At 46.5% G+C, this 22,927-nt stretch overlaps 1 protein-coding gene across 1 annotated transcript in view; it reads right to left on the reverse strand.

Moving 5' to 3' along the window:
* The window catches only part of LOC126998323 (homeobox protein Hox-A3-like), a 117,132-nt gene that overhangs the window by 57,797 nt on the left and 36,408 nt on the right, over nucleotides 1–22,927 (reverse strand). The window lies entirely within an intron of this gene.

The following is a 22,927-nucleotide window of genomic DNA, read 5'->3' on the forward strand; positions in this document are numbered from 1 at the left end:
TAATCGATTGGGTATTCAAGAACTTCACACTAACACACCGCCACTCCACACACCATCAGTCAGCTCTTAGGGGCAGGATCATCTTACTTTATCCTCACTCCTCCCTTACCACACATGAGCGCCCTGATCAAGAACGAGCACAACCAATCTTTAGCCACTCCGCTCTCGGCGAAGGAACATTAAAAACCATCCAAATACTCCACCACTCTCAACATCCCCCAACACCATCCGCACCCCTCGTTTGGCCCTCCTCCGTTGTTAAATATGAGATCTCTGATAAAAAAAACTATCATCTGTCTTTTAAATTAATCTGTACATCTTCAAAAATAATATGGAAAAGCTCTGAACATCTTACCTACTCCCCTCCTAGTCCCTAATCTCTAACAAAGTGCGAGCATCTGTCTTTTAAATTAATCTGTTCATTCTAAAATTAATATCAAACATGAAAAAAACAGAATACGTCGCCGCTTTGAATCTAACACTATCATTCAGCAAAGGAGGGACAGCAGGGTTTTTATCATCATCCCCCTCCTCCCCGCTGCCCCTGCCCTCCCCATGCCTAAATATTAAGTCCTTATCATAGTAAAGAAACATGGAATTCAAACCTACATATCATCATCTCTTCTAAAAACCATCCGTTAGTTTCTCGTTACCCAGAAGGTCCAGTTTCATCTTCCCATTTTTTCCGACTCCATCCATTGCTAAATATGAGTTCCCCAATTAATCTCCGCGCTTATAAAATTGATAATGATAGAGTTTAGGCGACGCTAAAGCCAACCCGCGGACGAGGCCGTAAGTTCTCGTCTCGTCCGGCTGATTGGAAGTCTGGAAGCAGTCTAATTGGTGGGCTCGGACGGTGCAGTCTGTCAGGGCGGAGGCGAAGGTGCTGGTTGGGGCGTGCTATCAGTAATAACGAGCGGGCGGTGGTTAGTGGGAGTTGTGGTGGTTATGGTTGTGGTAGCGGTGGTGGTGGAGCTGGTAGTGACGGGCTGCTGGTGGTAGTGGTGGTGTGTGCGGCTAATGGGCAGTGTGCAGGAGTAATTGTAGTGTTTCAAAAGGGATTAATGGTCCAGATAAGAGGGATTACAGTGGTAGCAGTGGTGGTTGATGGTGTGATGGTATGGTGGTGGTGGTGGTGGTGGTAGTAATTGTGATGTTAATCGTATCAATCACGGAGGCGATGAAGAGTTTAGGCAATGATGCGTAAATGAACACTTGGGCCGCGCTGCACTTGTCAGGCGGGAAGTCAACATTCAGATTACTTCATCACCGTCATTAGGATCGCAATTACTGTCATTATAAAAACACACGAAGTCAGTAAGAAGGCAGGGACGGGCTAGCTTCTGTAAACTTAGGGTCATTTTCTTAATAAGCAGATCGGCTCCCAAGCACACGTATATGACAAAGCTTTCGTAGTAGGAGTTTGGGGGATTTCTAGGGGTAGTTTTATGGCCCTAGTGGTAGCCTGATCATTTCTTTTCTACCCTGAACCTAAAAGAACACTCATTAGAACCCGAATAATCTCCTTTTTGACCTTTGGAAATAGTTGATGAGGGAGGCAGAAGCGTGACCCTACCACCACCTCTTGTCCTCCCTACCCATGAATTCATCTATCTTTTCTAACTCTCAAGAGGCATCCTACCACACCAATGCAAACCACTCCAGGAAAAGAGGAAGCCGACTAGATATTCCCTGTCCCGTCTCAGTCCTGTCTCACCTCCCTTCCTTCTCCACCGCGGGGTTGAGACAGGAAGGAGCTGCATATCCTCCTGTTCCTCTTCCCTCCTTCCCTCCCACTTCCTTCCAGACGCACACACACTCCCTCCTCTTTCCTCCCCTTCTCAAACTTCATTCTTTATACTTTTTATCGCCGCATTCCACGTCCGCCGCCCGTCTTCCTTCCTTTCCTTTCCCCTCCCTTCCCTTCCTTTGCTTTCCCTTCTTGGTGTAGCCGTGGGGGGGAAAGGGGAGAGCGTCGCGTCACCTTTATGCCGCCTCCTGTTCTTTATCCTTATTATCCGTCGTTCTGCCGCTCCCCTTCCCCTAACGCCCCCCAGCACACACGCTCCGTCTTCCCTTCGTCATCACCTTCCTTTCTTCGCCTTCCATCTTCCTCTCCACCTGGCCCCCTTCCTCATGGCCCAGTGTGGTCTTTTCCTCCTCCTCCTCCTCCTCCTCTTCCTCCTCCTCCTTCAGCTACTCCCCCAGGTATTCCACTTAAAGAGAGGCATGCTGTATAGAAATTAGCAAGGGTAGTTTGTGCGAAAATGAGTAGCTCCTGAAAATTGCATTGACAGTTACTTCGTTGCGTCAGGTGTGAATAAAGGTTCTTGTGCGCATTCCTACAAGTCCTTTAATCGTTCTTCAGGTTATTGAAATGCCTGACGAATAGATCAAATCCCTAAAACAGACAGCCTCGTTTTATGTCAAAGGACTTTCAGTTGCCTGGTTTTCCATGTCTCCATATTTTCTCCTCCTCTTGCGTCTCCCTGCACACGCCCCTTGCTTCCTCATCCCCACCCTCTCCTCCCGCTACTCCTCCTGGCCTCCTGCAGCGTTCCTCCTCCTCCTCTTCCTCCTCTTCTTCCTCCTCCTCCCCTGGGTGGCGCACGTGCTCCCCCATTGTGGTGTTCTCTCCTCCCCCACCGGCGCCACTCGACCCAACATTGTCCTGCGCCGCGGCCCTCCTCGCTCGCCACCCACCCGCCGCCCGCCGCTTTCTTCCCGCCCTGCTCCCGCCTATTCTCCCCGCCGGCGCCGCCTTTCTCCGCGGGCTGAGGAATGCACGGGAGGAACAAACAGGCTGCGGGAACAATCGTGGCCGCCTGAGGGACAACACGAGGACTCAATAGATGTTTCCTGCAGGCGCTGTAGTGGAAGGGAAAAGTAGGTACCCCTCCTCTGCCCCCCTCTCCTCTCCCCCCTTGACCCCACCAACCACCCTTCCCATCCTACTTCGCCTCCTCCTCCTCCTCCTCCTCCTCCTCCAACACAGAAACACATCCTCAACTTTACCTTTTTTTCACATCCTTCTTTACCCTCCTTTTCTCCTCCTCCTCTTTCTCCTCCTCCATTACAGAAACACACACACACTCAAGTTTACCTTTTTTTTTCTATTTCCACTCCTCGTTCCTCCCTCTTCTCTCCCTCCATCAACTCATCCTGTTACCTTGCCATCCATACCCATTCCTCCTCCACTCCACTCCACTCCTACTCTATTTACTCCATTCGTTCCCTATGCAGATCCTTCTCCTATAGTTTTACCTTTCTTTCCCTTCATCTCTTTCCCTCCCTTCCGATTATTCCTTCCCTCCCTCCCTATTACCGACCTCCTCTGATCACTACTAATCCCTTATCCCTTTTAGTCCCCCTTCTCTCTTTCTCTTTCTCTTTCTCTCTCTCCCACACTCGCTCTTTCCTCCCCTCACTCGATCTCTTTATTTCTCCCTTCGTCTCAACACCAGCCACCGCAAACACACACACACACACACACACACACGAACGAACGCATTTGACTGGTTCTTTGTTTGCTTTCTCACCCGCGTTGATGTTTGTTTGGCATTTTTTAGATTTACGTGGTTTTTTTTCTTGTATTTCTTTTACTAGACAATGAAGGAAAGTCGCCCCTAGAGGAATCATTATTTTACGTAATGTGTGTTTATTTAAATTTACGTTGCATTTTAAGTGATTTTATTTGTTTTGAGGTTTATACTTTTTTTTTCTTTTTTTCTCGGGTATTCATAAGTATCTTTTTGTTTTTGTTTTTACGATGTTAGGTTATAATTTTGTTCCGTTTTGTTTTGTTTCCTTTTTTCTTTTTTTGCTCTCTCTCTCTCTCTCTCTCTCTCTCTCTCTCTCTCTCTCTCTCTCTCTCTCTCTCTCTCTCTCTCTCTCTCTCTCTCTCTCTCTCTCTCTCTCTCTCTCTCTCTCTCTCTCTCTCTCTCTCTCTCTCTCTCTCTCTCTCTCTCTCTCTCTCTCTCTCTTTTTTCCATCCCTTTCTCCCTCTCTCCTCCCTTTCCCCCCCTCTTTCCGCGCCCCCCTGTCCCCCCTTGCACGTGCGGGGTTGAAAGTCGATTCCTCCCCTTAATTGTCGAGGGTTGTAACGGCTTTTCCGGGAAGGGGTGACTCCTGAAGGGGGGGAACGGGGTGGTGGGGGTTGTGGGGGTTGGAGGGGAGAGGTGTATCTGGAGGGCCATGGAAGGGAAAGGGTTGGGTGTGGTCCTGGGGTTGGCGGTCGAAGGGGAGAGAGTCAGGGTCCTCAACAGCGGGGGATGGAAGGAGGGGAATGGTAGGGAGCAAGGGTGGTGATGGGTGACTCAGGGAAAGGGAGTGAGTGGTCAGGGATGCGGGTAAGTACTAGTGTAATGAGGCTTGGGTGAGGGGAGGTGAAGGAGGTAATGTATGTCTGCCAAGTGGGAGGGAGGGAGGGAGGGAAGGAAGGAGGTGAGGGAGAGATTAGGAGGTGAGGAAAGGAGGTGAAGAGAAGGGAGGGAGAGAGGGAGGGGGAGGGAAAGTGGGAGAGAAGAGAGGAAAGAAGAGACAGGAGATGAGAAAATGAGGTCAGGAGAGGGATTTTGTAATGGGAAATTGAGTTAGTAAAAGGATTGAATAAGTGAGAAAGTGAAAAGAGGAGAGAGGGAGGAAGGGAGGGAGTAAAAGACAAGAGAGACGAGAGGTGAGGAGAGGAGATGAAGAGATGGATTTTGCTCTGGTAAAGTGGATTAGTGAGGATTAAATGAGTAAGTGAAAAGGGTGAGAATGATAGTCAGTGAGTGAGTGAGTGAGAAGAATTAATCTCCTAAAACGTGGCTTTGCTCCCTTTACCCACACATTTTATCCCCACAAAGAGACAAACAAAAAGACGGGAAAGAAATGATAGAGGATCCCCCTTCCCTTCAAGATCCATTCCACGCATACTTATTGGCATTCTGGTCCCGGCCAACCATCCACCTTGACAGTCTTCCTCACTCCCACACTCACACACTCACTCACTCACTCACTCATTCATTCTATCCTTCTCCGTCTTACTTCCCTCACTCATTTTCTTTCTCCTTTGCTCCGTCAAACCATCCATCCCTCAAGAACTCACTCACTCACTCACTCACTCTCCCACTCATCCCACCCTCCCTCCCAGTCACTCAGTCACTCACTCGCCCAACCATCCGTGACCCTCTAACCGGCCGGGCCCACAATTAACAACTTGCCACCTGTAATTGCCTTGTTCGGACGCTGGTAATGAGCCTGAGTGTGTTATTGCCCCGCTCACCCCCATTTTATTGCCTTTCAATTGGCACGTAATGAGCCGCGGATTCCCACACCCTCGTTGGCTATTGTGATGGACTGATTGTGGGGGGGATGAGGGGAAGGGTGATGAGGGGAAGGAAGATACCAATGCACTTTATTCTGGTAACACTGATAGAGGGCTCGAGATCTGGATTATCTCTTGATCGAACGGGTTATATCGAAGTGATTGGTGGTCTTATTTTTTTCTCTCTCTATCTCTCTTCCGATTAATAGCTGAGTGAGGGACTTTACTGCTACCCGCTGTCGTTATCCTTTTTTTTTCTTTCTTTTCTTTTTTTTGCACTGCGAGATTAAGAGTGAGGGTGTGAGTGAGGTTATGCAATCGAGGCTATACAACGAAACACCTCTGTAATACATTTAGGTCATTCCTTTTTTCTGTATTGGGGTATCGGAAAACACTTATCTAAATCATTCTTATGGGGCATGATTTTTTTTTCCTTTAGTTTACTTTGTTGGAGCTGCACGGTGGATATTTTTTTTTCATTTAGATCTTGGGCTTTCGTCTCCGTTCCCATAAAAAAAGAGTTTTGTCTGTCAGGAGTTTATGTTAGCTGACACGGTGGAAATATGGTGGTGGTGGTGGTAGTGTTAACATTGGTGGTGCTAGTAGTGGTAGTGATGGTGGTGGTGGTGGTGGTGATCGTGTGTTAAATGGAAGAAAAATATAGTAACCGGCCATCTCGCCCTCATCCTCCACACCTGATCTGCCTATCGCACATGTGTTCCCAGTACTGCGATGTTTTCATATATAAATACTTTTTTATGATTCTCTCTCTCTCTCTCTCTCTCTCTCTCTCTCTCTCTCTCTCTCTCTCTCTCTCTCTCTCTCTCTCTCTCTCTCTCTCTCTCTCTCTCTCTCTCTCTCTCTCTCTCTCTCTCTCTCTCTCTCTCTCCAAACATAATAGAGATGGAAGCATTACAGGGCGACACTCGAGGCACAGTGTTGTTAATCGCTCCAGAATACTGCCTCTAATACGCCGCGTGATGGTGACGTGGCGGCGGTAATCACGAGGCTGCCAAAACACAGCTGAGGATGAGGCGGTAATGGGCGGGTAATTGTCCTAATGATGACGGGGCTCGTATTACACTCAGCTTATAAAATATATGGTGCACACAGTACGGAAAGCTTAATTTATATATATATATATATATATATATATATATATATATATATATATATATATATATATATATATATGTATTTATTTATTTATTTGTTTATTTATTCATTTCATGAGTAATTAGTGGGTAATATTAAATAGTAAATAAAAATATATTCTTGAACTAGCAAAGAATTTTCAGGATTTCATGTTCTCAGAAATTCTCTCCACTACAAACCCTCGCAACGCCTCACTCTTCCATAATTATCACGGAATATTACCAAGAACACTGTTTTTATGAGCTATGGCGTTCTTCGTCATTGCGGGTTTACCGAACTGTCATAAATATTTAGCTAAGCATTATCATGGAGGCTTATAATCAAGCTGATTTCAGTTGTTATTTGTTTCGTTATATAAATGAATATGTTCGAGTCCATACATGACTTAACAGTGAAGTGTTTATTATTTGTGCATGACTTACTAATTAACAAATTTGATGCAGTGCACTTTGCCAAACACAACATGTTCAAAAAATCAAAATTTAACAAATTCTTAAGATTTAGATATTTTGATGCCACTGCTGGTGATGTAAAAAAGACTTGCAGGAGTATCTTGTTCCTTCAGTTTTCCCAACGCAGGCTAAACAGCTTAGTGATACACTCTTTATATTCATGACTAAATGCAAAGTATTTGTCTAAGTCGCTGTTAGGTTATGTATCACTCAGAAGAGTCCATGAAGGTCTGGTTTATGCACTTAACAGAACAAAACGGAGGGAAAAGCTTTTATTCTCTCTCTCTCTCTCTCTCTCTCTCTCTCTCTCTCTCTCTCTCTCTCTCTCTCTCTCTCTCTCTCTCTCTCTCTCTCTCTCTCTCTCTCTCTCTCTCTCTCTCTCTCTCTCTCTCTCTCTCTCTCTCTCTCTCTCTCTCAACCCTTACCCTTAACCCCCCCTTTTTTCTCTTTTTCCTCCCAAAGTCCCATTCAAACAGCCCCCTTTTCCACCCTCCCACCTAACCCTCCCTCCTCCCCTCTCCCACCCTTCCCTCCTCGCTCCCCTCACCCTCACCTTCTGCCTCCCGCTGTTCCCCTCATGTCAAGGGTAATTAGGTTATACGATCGACAAAGAATAGTAAACATTGCTATGGGCCATTATTCTCTTTGTGGTGTGTATGCGTGTCTCCGCGTGGGTGTGAGAGAGAGGGAGAGGGAGAGGGGGAGGGGGAGAGACTGATGTGTAAGGGAATTGATCTTGTGTCTAGGAAGCATATACATGAGACAAGTTTATTGGAAGGCATTGTTGTGAAGAATATCAAAGGTGTGTGGAAGATATTATTAACATGCGTGTGAGTGAATTGCATGGTTATATATTTTTTTTAAGAGAAGGATGCGTTATTTCCCCCATTTCGTTTTGTGAAGTTTAATCCTGTCTCTTCTTCATCTTGTTAACGCAAAAAAAATAAAACCTCTCAGCATTAGTATTCCGAGTCACATGAGGTCGAAGTCGTGTATGAGCCTCCGCCACTGTGATCTGTATTTTATTATTTCTTCATTGATGTTTATTTTTTTTCTCTCACGTCTTCCCTTGCACAATCCATTCACCTCTTCGTTCTACCCTATACTTCCTTTCTACGAGACGTTTATTTGCTTCATACCATCCATCCACCTCTTCCTCGGCCTTCCTCTCTTCGTTCTTCCCTAAACTTCCACTCCAGGAGACGTATAATATAGCTCCGTCATCACTAGTCCTCCTCAACACACCACGCACAGCAAGTCACCAACCACCATCACCATCATCATCACCACACTTCCTTTCACTACATCCCAACCTAGCAAGTCACCATCCAGTCACCGGCCACGTGTTTCCCTTCCATCGAGGCCGCCGTGGACTCGATCAATAGGGTGACAGTATAGAGCAGCAGGCTATAGAGTGGAGGGGAGGAGGGGTAAGGGAGGGGAGGGGGAGGATGCGCCGGTGACGAGCAAACGAGCTTGTTAGCAGGTGACACCCGAGCCAAGGAGCGAGGCGAGGCCGAGTAATTAATCTCACGCCTCTCGCTGGAGCGTGTCATCGGCTCAGCGGCCAATCACAGGCGATTACGTGCTAACAATAAGCTCGTTAGGCTAATTACTTCAACGTGACTTGACGATTTTACCGCCAAAAGAGGGAATAGTTTTTTTTTCCTTTTTTTTTGTGTCTTTAACTACGGTTCCTCCCTCTCGCTTTCGCCCTCTTCCTTTCTCTTTCATTCAGTCTCATTTCCTCTCATCGTCTCGCTTATTCCAATTCACTCACTTATTTTCTCTTTCTATTAAGCTATTTTCTTTTATTTTTGTTCTCCTCTCCCTCTCGTATTTTTTCTTCCATTCATTCTTACTTCCTTTCATTCTGTCTCAGTTTTTCCCATTCATTCATAAATCTTCTCTTTCTATTCATCTTTATCTATCTATCCATCTATCTCTATCTATCATTCTATCTGTCTCATCGTCGGGCGTTTCAATAGGCGTCACATGGTCGTCTCCTCCTTTCAGTCTCTCGTCACATGAAATTGACAAAGCAAGGTGAATCAATCGCCTTCGGACGCGTGGGTTGCTACTCCTCGGCACGCCTTTCTTTATGCTGTGTTCATGAGTAGAAAATAAAGGAGCGAAAATAGAAAACGCTGTTGCCAGTTTAGAAGATCATGAACAACACTGAGAGCATCGTTAGTCAGTGTTGTTATCATTATTATCATTGTTACTGTTATTATTATTGTTGTTGTGGTTGTGGTTGTGGCCTTGTCCTTTCTCTTTCCACGCCCCTTGACCTACAAACTTTTCGTAAATAACTACACAAACTTTCAATAATATCAGCCACCAAACATATGAAGTATAATTCGAAAACAATCTTATTTTCTCGTATTTCTCTGGTTTCTTGACGATTTTTTCCTATTTTTTTATGACTGTATACACGAAAACAAAAATGATAAAATGAAACTCACGGCTCGAACCAGATACAAAAATAGAAACATACCAAAAAAAATACAAATGTAAAACAAGAAAAGAACATGCAGGCACTATATAATATTCTCTCGTACACGTCCACCCCTAACCACTCCCCTTCTTTCTATCCTCCCCCGTTTCCTCCTCCCCATCCACCCCGAAAAAAAAAACCGCGCTTTGCATCCCCTAAAATGGCCCTGTGTGATGGTGGCGGCTGCGCTCACTCCTCCGGGCCGGCCTCGCCTCGCACGGTACGCAGCATATTAATTACAAGCTTGCGATGAGCCACACGCACCTAACTCAGACGACCTGCCTTGCCCTGCCCTGCCCTGCCCTATACCCCGGCCTGCCCCAACGCCTTCCCCCCGCCCCGCCCCGCCCTTGCCCCGTCTCGCACCAACACCCACGGATTGCCCTCCCGCAGCCTCGCAAATCTGGCCCCGCGACGTCCCATCTCACCCGCGGGATGCTCGTATGTATGCAAATAATCGGTTCTGATCAGGTAATTATGGAGTGATTAGCTCAAGGGGCCGGAGTAAGTCACCTGCTGGAGTGGTAATTACTCGGCCAGGTTGTGTGCGTGGAGCAGGTGCATGGAGGTGTGTGAAGGGGGGGGGGGGAGAGGGGAAGGGGTGCTTGTGTGGAGGTGTAGGGGATGTGTGTGGGTGGGTGTGGTGTTGTGGGTGGTTGGGGTGCTTGTGTGTTGGTGTGGAAGGGAGGTGTGTGTGTGTGGGTGGATGGGTGTGGGTGTTATTCTATAGTAATTTTTCTCTATATCCTAACATTTTACCGTTTCTCCTTTCTTTAATTTTACTGCTTCATTCTCTCTTTCTTTTCGCTTTTGTTTTCGTCTAAAGATTATCAGTCATTTTTCTTTCTTTTTTTTTTTTTTTTACTCCTTTGTGATGTAAAGAAAAATATATATATGCTTTGTTGTTCTTGTTGTTGTTTTTCTCTTTACTTCCGTGCAGACGTATATTGCTTTTGATGGATGACTCATGAATTTTTATTATACTCGTGGTTTTCACTTTTACTTTTTAGCCAAACAGGTTTCGGCGTCTTTTGTCTCTTCGCTTATAATATTTTCTTTTTATTTACATATTTGTTTATTTGTTTGTTTATGTATTCGTCTTTCTATTTATATATACTTTTGCACGTGGTCGAGTGGTGTTACTACGTCATGAAAGCTGCTGCGTGGATCGTTAATATTTTTTTGTTTGTGTTGCTAATAGTTTTAAATATGTTAACACTCGCTCTGTCTAGCTTTATCTCTATCTGTCTCTATCTATATCTCTTTTTTATCACTCGTCTTCAACACTGTATCTATCTATCCATCTATCTATCTTATCCCTCTCCCTCTTATCTCTCACACCGCCTCTCAATAATCTTTCTCTATCTTTCCCTATCTCAATCTATCTACGTCTATGTATTTCTTTTATAACCTCGCATTTCAAAACTATCCATCTATCTATCCCTTATACCCTTCGCATTTGAACTCACACAGACTTTCAACAATGAGCTCCGGATCCGTCTTCCTATATAGCAGCGTGTGTGTCAGTCAGTTCGTCGGTCCGGTATCTTTCCTGTCATTTTTTCACCCTCACGAGGTCGTTTCGCCACCTGCCCGCCCGTCGCCCCGCCACCTGCGCGCGTCGGTCAAGGTGAACGGGCTCCGAGTCCTGCCCTGCCCCGCCACTCAAGGCCCACAGATCCACTCAGCTATAGTTGTTGATTCTCGGCCGCTCTAATAAATGCGTGAGTTGTCCTGCTTTCACTCCCACTTAAGGTTTTGTTTTTGTGTGTCTTTGTGTGTGTGTGTGTGTGTGTGTGTGTGTGTGTGTGTGTGTGTGTGTGTGTGTGTGTGTGTGTGTGTGTGATGGGGCTGTGTGTATGTGTGTGTGGGTGGGTGTGTATGTGTGTGTATATGAGAGAAAGAGAATGGGAAACGAAAGGAAAGAAAGAGAGAAAGGGAAGAAAAGGATGAACCGCTGCTAGGAAAGAAAGGAGAGAGAGAGAGAGAGAGAGAGAGAGAGAGAGAGAGAGAGAGAGAGAGAGAGAGAGAGAGAGAGTGTGTTAGGCTGACCGTCACGGCGCCTCGGCAGATCAGATGAGTTTGTTTGTTGCGTTGGTGGGAATGTTCGCCTTTTTAACGGTGCCTAGACTTCCTAACATCAGCATTAATCTTACATCTTTTGTGTTGTGGTCTACGTTCTCAAAATCACATCCGTCTTCCAGTTTCTTGATATATTCTAATCATACATTATATTCCACAGCAGACTGAGTAACTTTCTTCATAATACGAGTTCCATCATTATTCATTGCTTTTTCATCCTAAACATAACTTCTACATCCCTTTGTCGTACTACTTTTTGCAATGTTATTCCTACATAGATCTCGATATAACAAGTCATTTCTAAGGTTACCAATACTTATCATTCCAGTTCAACTCCACGTACTAGAGATGATGATTGTCACCTTCCCTCCTTTCCTCCACCTTCTTACCTCCACCCATCCTTCCATTCTCATTTCTTTCCTTCCCGTCTTCCCTCTCCTCCATCTTCCCCTTTCCTCTCTCCTCTTCCCTCTCCTTCCTACCATTTCCTCTCTCCTCTTCCCTCTCCTTCCTCTCCTTTTCTCTCTCCTCCTCCTTCTCCTTCCTCCCCTTTTCTCTCTCCTCTTCCCTATCCTTCCTCCCATTTCCTCTCTCCTCCTCCCTCTCCTTCCTCCCCTTTCCTCTCCCTTCTTCCCTCTCCTTCCTCTCTCCTCTCTCAGCGTCTTAATACGTCAACTGAGGGCGTGAGAAATGTCCGTCACCTATCCCACAATAATAGAAAGATGAGCGAGAAGAAGAGAGAGAAAAGAAGTGTGCATGGAAGTAAGAGAGGAGGAGGAGGAGGAGGAGGAGGAGGACATGGAACCTTGAAAGAGGAGGCAAGAACTGGGACCCTGCAGCTGTTGGGCACCTGAGAAACCACGAGGAGAGAGAGAGAGAGAGAGAGAGAGAGAGAGAGAGAGAGAGAGAGAGAGAGAGAGAGAGAGAGAGAGAGAATAATGATAAAGAAAATAACGAAAAGGAAGAGCATAATAAACGTGAATAAAATTAAAATAACGACAGGAAAACGATGCACAGAGGAAGAAGAATAAGAGAAGTGAAAAAAAAGAGGAAAAGGACCATAGAGGTAGAGAGAGAGAGAAGCGGAAGACAGGCGCGGGAAGGGAAGAAGGGAGGAAAGGAAAAAGAGCGTTCTGAGAGAGGAAGACACAGGAAGGGAAGGGAGGGAGTAGGAGGGGAGAGGGAGGAAGAAAGAACGGAGGAGGAAGAACGCTGGAAGGGAGGAGGAGGAGGAGGGAAGGGAAGGAAGAAAGAAAGGAAAGGAAGCACCGAACAAAAAAGGAGGAGGAGGAGGAGGAACGACACACAAGACAAGACGAGGAGGAAGGAACGAAGGAACCTGGCCGGTGGATGGAACGCGGGAACACACACACACACACACACACACACGGTTTCTTCTCGACCCTGCAATCCGGAGAGCCTGGCCGAGACGTCGCTGGTGTGAATTACAGGCGTGGGGTCCAGCTAGCGGCACCGCGTCTCATTTCTGGCCTGACACCGGTGACGTATCGCTTCCCGGATGTTCCATGGGGAGACGGCGGGGGAAGAGGGGGAGGAAGAGCCCCGGGGGAAAGAGGAAGGGGCTAAAGAAGCAGGAGGTGGCCTAGAGGGGGCAGGAAGGAGGGAGGAAAAAGAAGGGGTGGGCAGGAAGACGGCGTAGCACAAAGCGTCACGGGCTCACGCAGGGGACGCAGCGCCTGCAAGTTGACGGAGCGCAGCGAGAGGTCGAGCGAGGCCATGTGGCGTGTCTACCTTGCCTCTGCCTTCCCCAGGTGGCCTCCAGCACGCCTGACACGACCAGGGGAAGGGATGGGATGGGATGGGAGGAGGGGAAGGGAAGGGAAACCAGCTCGCATCTGGTGACTCTGGCGGAGGAATGGAAAGGGAGGAAGGGAAGGGAAGGGAAGGGACTGGACCGAGTGGCTCCGGGTAGTGCGGGGCCGGCCAGCGATGAGGGACACGGCTGCTGCCAACACCCCGACGGGACGGGAACACGGGACCGCAGGAATCACCGGCCACGTCCTCTCGCTGAGAAATATCACCGCCATACTTACAAAGACTGCGCATACGATTCATATCGGCCGGTCAGTCGGAGCGCCCCGGCTGCTGCACGGCGGGGCAAGGCACACTCAACCTTACGCGCCGCCGCCACAAGAACAACGAAGGTACGACTGGGCAAGGGAGCGCCGAGTCGTCCTCAGGTAGCCCGGACGTGGCCTAGCAGCGGACACCTGACAGATAATTAAGGGGTATGAAACAATAACGTCGAAACTCCTGTTGAACGAAGGGAGCATCTCTGCCCCTGTGTCCCGCTGGCGTTGGTGCTGTGTTGCTCACACGGCGGGTAATTACACGTTACCAGAGGGTTATGGCGTGGTTAGCGGCCGCGGGAGGTGAGCGGAGGGTCGGCCGGGAGGGAGCGAGAGGGGGAGAGAAGAGACAAATGAATAAATGTAGAAAAATGTGGATACAAACACGGGGATATAACGAGTAGGAAACTTTTATTTGTGTGACGATGCGCGGAGGAAGGAAATGCACGCGAGGAAAAATGTGGCGAGAGAGAGAGAGAGAGAGAACACCATGAAACGAAGACCCACGCATAAGGAAAACAACAAATAACGAAACGAAAAGCAACAGAAACAAGGTGACCAGAGAGAGAGAGAGAGAGAGAGAGAGAGAGTCGACCGGCAAAAAAACAGCAACGAGAACCAGCAACGATAAATGAAAAAGTGAACCTCTGGGGGCGAGGGAGAGAACCAGATAACGAGGGAGAGTGAGGAACCCGCAACACAAGGGGCCGACGACGCCAGCGGGGCAGATGGCGGCTGCGTGATGATGTATGGTGGGGGGAGGGGGGGGAGGAGGGGGAGAGGGAGAGATAGAGTGGAGGGTGGAAAGGAAGAAAGAGACAGGTGGTGGAGGTAGTGGTGGTAGTGGTAGTGATAGTGGTAGTGTTTGTGGTAGTTGTGGTAGTAGTAGTAGTGGTAGTGGTAGTTATGAAATGAATTAGAGCACGTTGTTGTACACACACACACACACACACACACACACACACACACACACACACACACAAACACACACACACACACACACGCATTTAATACAATAACAAACACCACCCAAACACACATTCATAAAACAACTAAAATGCAGGAAAAGTGTGACTGTTTATTTCTCTCTTGCCGCTCGTAATCAACAATAACAACGACAACAAAAAAGGCGAAAGACTCCTACCACAACCACCACCACCACCACCACCACCAAGGCTCAGGAGTAAACCAACCAAACAACACCCCGTGGGAACACAAGCGTGAAGGAAAACGTGAACTTGGTAGTCACTTGCAACACGTTTTTCCCTTACTCATCAGCGACCAATCCAGTCCGCCCTCAGGAGAAAAAAAAAAGAAGAGCGTTCCAGTGATACTATTCGACTCCACTGACACGATATAGGTACACAGGTTTTCCTTCTTTTGTCTCTTATTCTTATTATTCTTTTAATTTTTTTCTTATTTTCCTTCTTTTTTTCTTATTTTCCTTTTTTCTTTTTTTTCTGCTTCTTTTTCTTCTTCTTCTTCTTCTTCTTATTATTATTATTATTATTATTATTATTATTATTATTATTATTATTATTGTTATTCTCCTTTCTTCATCATCATTATCTTCTTATTCTTAGTACTTTGAGCATTAAGTAAGCACAAAAATAAGGATAATTACTTTAGGATCATCTCAGAAAAAAAAGATATAGCGAGTACTAACCAATGTAAAAGTTAGAAAAATAAAAAAAATAAAGGAGTCACCGTAACATTCAAAACAAAAGAAAACACATTAGTACACCTTAAATGGATTTGCTGCATTAAAAAGCCAATTTCTTAAAGTTTTCTCGTTTTCTTTATCTGTTTTCTCTCTCCGTATCGCCTCCTAGTGTGTGTGTGTGTGTGTGTGTGTGTGTGTGTGTGTCCATGGCAGGTCAGAGGCGGGAGACGGGTCGGGCGGGCATCGTCGTTCGGAGCTGGTTTTTATGTGAATCGTTTGTTGCCATAAGAAAATACAACACATGGAGGGAAGCGAGTTGGTGGGTAGGAGGATGGGGTGTAGGTAGATAGGTAGGCGGGTGTGGGTGAGTTGATAGGTAGATAGGTGGGTGTGGGTGGGTTGGTAGGTAGGTAGGAAGTGTTATCTTGCGAGGGAGTAAATTCCACGGCAGTTCACTTTATTGCAGTGGGTTTGTGTAAGCTATGGGCACTAATATAACGTTCCCCGTGGTCGTTATCGTGCTTTCGTGCATTCCGCCGTTTCCTGTTACGTGCAATTAACTGAAACGCTTATCAACCAACCTCTGGAGCGGAAAAACACACCCACCCCTAAAAAAGAAAAGAAAACCCTTGCGACTGTAGAACCAATATACATTCCCTGGTAATAATTATAGACTTTTTTCTCGTACCTGAACCCGCTTCTTGACTGCCCGTGAATGGTTCAATAAAGTGGACTGACGCCGAAAAGACCGTCTTCAGGGTGGTGCTTACGATCGCGGCGTTTAGAGGAAGAATTGACGAGGGGGTGTGGGTGGGCGTGGGCGCGCGGCCGGGGTGATGGACGGGGTGATGAGTGAGCGGTGATGGGCGGTGGGCGACGCTCAGCAACACTCGGGAGGCCTCATCATTCCTCGCCAAGCCTATAATTGAATGGGGCGAGTGCAGGCTTCAGCGAGCACCCGGCAGTGGCAGTAGTACCCGGACTGCCCACTACCAGGTCTGTCCGGGGTATAATTTCACTGTTTTGGAGGAAGGCAACGCGTAGTGACACCCTCCCTCCCTGCACCCTTCTCCCTCCACCCCCACGCAGACAAGCCTCCAAGGAACACGAGTAGTAGAAAGAAACAAGCGAGCATCGACGCCTCTGTAAGCTTAGGACAGGGAAGATGTATAGTCTTAACATGAAATACTGACTTAGAAGGCAGCCCGACTAACATGTTTCCTTAAGTATAATACCTCCTGTGTGGCTATTGCTTGATGTTTTCCTTCGTTTTCTTTCTTTTTTACGGCGTGGATAGCGTGTTCTTTCCCTCTACTCATTGCTTTGCTTCTTCGTTCTCATCTTTTCGCCTTGCATGCGGATCTTTAATATAAGTTGATCAGTGATGCGACAAAACGTAAATACAACAAATAACTAAAGATAAGCGTTATTGATAATTCTAAGAAAATGAACGCACTACCATTTTATTTTCAGATGAAGCGATGACAGGCGAGATATATAAAAACTGTGGACCTTTGAGTAAAAAATGTTAGAATCCCTTATATATGACCCTCGAAATGATAAGTGGGAGGAAGTAAGTGGCGGTGGAGGGGCAGGTGATGAGGGTGGAGGAGGATAAGAAGGGAAAAGAAAGGAAAGGAAGGAGGGAGGAGGAGGAGGAAGAAGAGTGGTGGGAAAGGAAAAAGGGGGGAAGGAAAGGAGGTGGAGGACTGTCAAGGTGGCTGGTGTAAAAGGAAGGGGAGTGGGAATTTAAGGGTATGAGAGGGAAGGGGTGAAGGGGTGAAGGAGAAAGGGAGGAAGGAGGGGGAAGATAGAGAGAGATCCGCCCATAACTTGTACTAAGGGAGGTGTGTGGTGGTGGCTGCTTCCGGCCTGACCCTTCCCCCTCACCCCCTACCACCACCACCACCACCACCACCACCACCGTCAACACCAAGACAACACAAGCTTGGAGTAACTCGTGCGCCGGGATAATGCCAGACTTAATCCTTCCCAAGACTCCGGCACAACACTGAGAATCACAATTATATGCAAATTTGTGTCAGGATTTGCTCAACAGGAGTTTCTGGCGCGGAAAATGAGGGAAAGGAGGAGGAGGAGGAGGTTGTGAGGAAAGACAAGGAGGACAAGAATTAGGAAAGAGGTGAAGAAAGGATTGGAGGAGAAGATTAAAATGAGGTTAAAGGAGAAAGTGAAGAAAGAGAAGAAAAATAAGGAGAAAAATGTGAAGAAGGAAATAGAGGTGAAAAATAAGATGAGGTTGAAGAAAGAGAGAGAAAGGGAAGAGGATTAAGAGGAAAAAGAATGAGTGTAAAAAGAAGAAGAAAATTTAATACCAAAGAATGAAGAATGAAAATAAAAATAAACACGTGAGGTACTACATAAAAAAAAACACTACCTTCTGCATAATTTTCTTTAGTTTTTTTTTCCCTCTGAATTTTGTTTGTAATTATGTGATATAACGCAAAAAAAAGGCCACTACCTTCACCACCACCACCACCACCACTACCACCACAACCTTCACTTCCACCCCCACTACTAACACCTCCACCACCACTACCACCGCCACGCCCATCGCGCCCCCATGCGGGTGATGTAAAGCCATGAGGGTGTGTGGGGGGTGGTGAGAGGGGTGAGAGGGGGTAGAGGGGGGTAAGGTTGCCCTGACTTCATCACACTTGCTAATTTTCCCCCACTTTATAATTTTTTGGGCTCCTCCCTGACGTACCTCGCCCACCTTACACACACGTCCGTGCCTTCCTTTCCGCTCTGTCCCTTTTTTCACGGCCTCCCTGACACACGGCTTTCCCTATTTTCCATTATCTTAACCATTTTGGGCCTTTCTTACGTGTTTCTTTGGCTCATTAATACGGTTTTTCCTTTCTTTTTAGTTCTTATCTTCAGGTGTATTTGAGGGAGTTGACGGAGTGGGAAGCAAAGAGTAAGAGACGGAAAGAGCTTGATAAATAGATCGCATAAAGGAAGGGTTGAGGACTGGAAATATTAGGTTATGCATTCTCTGCTTTGCTAAATACGAAATAGATGAATAGAAGAGATACGACACTGGTGAAAATGACTTACAGTGTAATGATGGAAAAAGAAAGAGAGAAAAAGAAAGCAAAGGCGAACATCATCGTACATAAAAATAAGGAAACGCGAAGAGAATCAAAGAAAACGAAAAGATACAAGAACTAATGAGCGAATGAAAAAAAAAAAAAGTCAAAAATAAAATAAACGAAGAAGAACCTGAACAAGACGAAGAAGAGCAAGAACAAGAATATGACGAAGAAGAACAAGGTCAAAAACAAAAATAAGAACAACATGAAGGAGCGGGGGGGGGGGGGGGGAGGTAGCAGGTAAGCAGAGGTCCTCCACAGGGAGTCGCGACGCAGATCAAAACACGTGCATTGTTTAGCGTAAATAAGAGTGTATTGACGGAGGTATTGATTAGGGACGGAGATATGGGTGGTAGGGGTCGGGGAGAAGGAGGAGGAGGAGGAGGAGGAGGAGGAGGAGGAAGGGAAGCGTGGAATGATATATTGCTAAAGTATCACTATTATCATTATTGTTATTGTTACTATCATCATCACTACTACTACTACTATTACTACTACTACTACTACTACTACTACTACTACTACTACTACTTTATCGTCGTTGTAATTGTTTTTGTCGTTATTGTTGCTGTTTTTTCCTTCCCCTTACTACCTTTGTTGTTGTTGTTGTCATTGTCTGATGTTCCCTCTATTGCTTTTATTTGAACTTCAACAACAATGACAGTAACACACACACACACACACACACACACACACACACACACACACACACACACACACATACACACACACCCGCGGGAATAAAAGAGAATAGATAAATTGGACGAGAGTAGCGAAAGGGAAAGTTTTGACTGTGTTTGGTCGGCAAGTTTCTTACCACTATTATTACTTCTGCCGGTGAATGCGTCTACCTGTTTGCCTAGGTTAATTGCCATTGATCACCTGGATGGATGGAGGAGTGGAGGAGGGGGAGGAGGAGGTGGAGGAGGAGGAGAGAGTGGGGTAAACATGTGTTGGTCAACTTCATTCAACACCCAAACAGCTCTTTTGACAGGCAGGCAAATTACTCACACACACACACACACACACACACACACACACACACACACACACACACACACACACACACACACACACACACACACACACACAGGTGATCTACTCATCGGCAAGTTAATTATTCACTGCAAGACAACATTCACCAGAGGCCCATTGAGCGGCGGCGGTGGTGGTGGTGGTGGCGACAGCGATGACATGAATAAAATGACATGAATAATCAAGGTGAAAGAGCCACCTGTCACCTCGCCTTCAGAAACCTTAATTAGATGACACGGCCGCGATAAGTGAGGGAAGAGTGATGAAGAGAAAGAGGAGGAGGAGGAGGAGGAAGAGGAGGAGGAGGAGGAGGAGAAGATGATAAGTTATGCTCCTCTGAATCGCGAGCGACGAAGAGCAGCGAGGCAGTGAAGAATGAGAGAGAGAGAGAGAGAGAGAGAGAGAGAGAGAGAGAGAGAGAAGGGTAACACACACACACACACACACACACACACACACACACACACACACACACACACAGACTTAGACAGACAGACAGACAGACGGACAGATTACGACAAGGAACGAGGAATTCTCTGCTAATCTTCAAAAATAATCTGATAATCGCCGGAAAAATATCTGACGCACACACACACACACACACACACACACACACACACACACACACACACACACACACACACACGCTCACGCCCCCTCAATCCCCCCCCTCACTCCTAGGCGTCAGTTGGTGTTTTTTCGTTATTTCTTTTCGCGTTTTCTGTCCGTCCAGCGCGAGATGATAAACACCACACCGGGCCGCACACTTTTACCATCCACCCACAACAGCGTCGAAAGTGGAGCATCGACGCCTCCTATATCACGTCACGAGGAAGCGGCGGCAGAAGGCAAGAAAGAAGAACTCGAGTATATTTCTTTCAATTCTTGCTTCAGACATATATATTTTTGCTCCTTCCCTCCTCCTCCTCTTCCACCTCCACCTCCCTCCTATACTCGCCACCACCACCATCATCACTGTCAACACCTAACCACCATCATCTTCATCATCAGCCAGGTGTTTGTTCGTTCCTATCCCTCAAGTGCATGAAGACTTTTTTCTACGATTTGTGTTGTTTTTATTGCCGACCAGGTGAAGAAAAAAAATTTGTGAGTAAGACGAAACTGCTTAAGAATGAAAGGAACTAAAGGAAATTTGTGTGTTTGTGAGATTCCTCGGCGTGTGCTTTTCCGCAAACTTGTCAGTCATGTGTCGTGTTTGTCTCGATTTATGTGTGTGTGATTTAAAGCAAGGGTTTGTGTTTTGGGGAGTGCGTCCACGTGTTTGTGGCTTCAGTCTGTTAGTGTGCGTTGAAAGAAGAAAATAAATGTGTGTTCGATAAGTGTGACCTAGATTTCTTAGTTTGGCAATGAAATGGTATGTGATGGTGACGGAAATGGCTGTATTACAAGGAGAGGTGGGAGTAGAATTAAGGTAAGGTGTGTGTCTGTATGGCAAAAGTGTGTATGGAAGAGGTAAAGAGTGTGTGTATGGCAAAATAGGTATGGGGTGAGAGAATGGCGTGCGTGTGTATATGTGGTTTGTATATATGTATGACTATATGTGTGTGCTTATATGCCATGGTTTTATTTTGAAGGACTGTCCTGTGTTTGAAATGTGCCCGTGTTGGAATGAGCAAAATATATGTCGATAGCAAAACTCTTAAGAACATAATCACAAAAAAGTAGCAAAACCTCAGGAAAGAAGGAGGAAAGAAAAGAGAAGTTGACAGACACAAGATAAGAATAAGACGTAAGGTGTAGGGGTTTGGGTGTAGGTACGTGTATATGGAGGCCAGATATAGGACGTGGTGGTGTATGGTGTGTATGGGGAGAGGTAAAAAGGCCAGGTGAAGGGACAGGTGTAGGGGGTAGGGTGGCCAGGTGTAGGGGGTTAGGGTAGCCAGATGTAGGGGGGTAGGGTGACCGTCAGGTACTATGGGTATTGATTAACCGTTTGTCTTAACGTGACGGTCCCCACGCCCACCCGCGGCCGCCCTCACGCTTACACACACACACACACACACACACACACATGCACAACCGTCCTTAACTATTCACATACACACTTCTTTTTCTTCTTTTCTTCTTTTTTTTCTTCTTATTCACCTATCTTTGTTTCTCTCTTTTCCTCTCCATCTTTACTAACCCTTTCCTCTCAACACTTATTTTCTTGCAAACAATAAATAAGAATCAGTAAGGAAAAAAAGCGTAAAGAGAGAAAGGGGAGATGGGCGATAGGTGAAGATGTAGCGAATGAGAGAAAGCTCACCGCCGAACACTACTTTTTTGTTGATATAATTTCGCGTTGAGGTGCGTGAGAGAAGAGAGGAGAGGAGAGGAGAGATTCACAGGTATACACGCCACAACGGAAGCCAGGTAATGAACTAGTTAATCAGGGAGGCAGCATCTGGCTCACCTGTGTCGCGGGGAGCAAGGGAGACAAATGCTTCCTCCAGGTGACTCCCAGGTGAGGGGCCAATCAGGGGAGACGTAACAACAACACCAGGTAAGGAAAAGACGAGAAGAAGAGGCACCTTGCTTAAGATCGTGTTTATCCTAGTCAGAAATCAATTATTGAGAGCTTTTTCATGAAGAATTATCCAGTATAGTGTGTGGGTGTGGGTGTGGATGGTGGGGGGGGGGGTTGGGGGATGGGGGGGCTCCTGATTGATTTATAGGTATCTTTCAATGGGGCAAGAAAAGTAAGGTGCGAGGATTGGGAAACTAGAAACAACTGAAAACTCACTTAGAATACCGAAATCCTAGCGCCAAAAGTCGTAGTGAAAGTTATAACTGTAGTAGTAGTAGTAGTAGTAGTAGTAGTAGTAGGCGTAGTAGTAGTAATAATAGTGATAGCAAGAATACTAGAAGCAGTAGCAGAGGAACTCGTAACCGGAGCCAGTAAGAAGTAGGATAAAAAGCAAGGAGCACGTATGTTCCTCCTCCCGCACGCTCCCTCCTGTATGCACTATCGCACCATCAGGTAATCGCTCGGCCCTCCTGGCTCGGGTCGCGGCCGGTGCGGGAGACACTGGGTCGATGGTCTCCGCATTGATGGGAGCGACGGCAGGGCGACGCCTCTCGTCCCTCACGCGGCACCACTCCGCGGGGAACGCTGCGCAGGGCGGGGCGGGGGCGGGCTGGTGTGGGGATGTGGTACGTGGATGTATTGGGGGCGGGGTGGTGAAAGGAGGGTGTTAGGGAGCAGGAGACGAGATGGGGAGGAAGATCAAGCCTAGATATGCAAGGGCGCGTGCACACACACACACACACACACACACACACACACACACATCAGTACGTAATACATAATCACAAGTATACGTATTATATTCTTAGCATCAAATTTAACTTCGTAAATCTTGTGCAAGTGAACATTTTAATCTCTTCCTGGCGTTTAGTAAGTCTTCTCCGGTCATAAATACAATAAAAACAATGATAATATTGGTAGTAATCAGCGTTTGTGGTGTAACGTGTCCAAATCTACATATACAAGTGAACTTTTTTAATCCCTTGCCAACAGTTTCCA

The sequence above is a fragment of the Eriocheir sinensis genome, chromosome 14 (genome assembly GCF_024679095.1).
Source record: "Eriocheir sinensis breed Jianghai 21 chromosome 14, ASM2467909v1, whole genome shotgun sequence".
NCBI classification, from domain to species: domain Eukaryota; kingdom Metazoa; phylum Arthropoda; class Malacostraca; order Decapoda; family Varunidae; genus Eriocheir; species Eriocheir sinensis.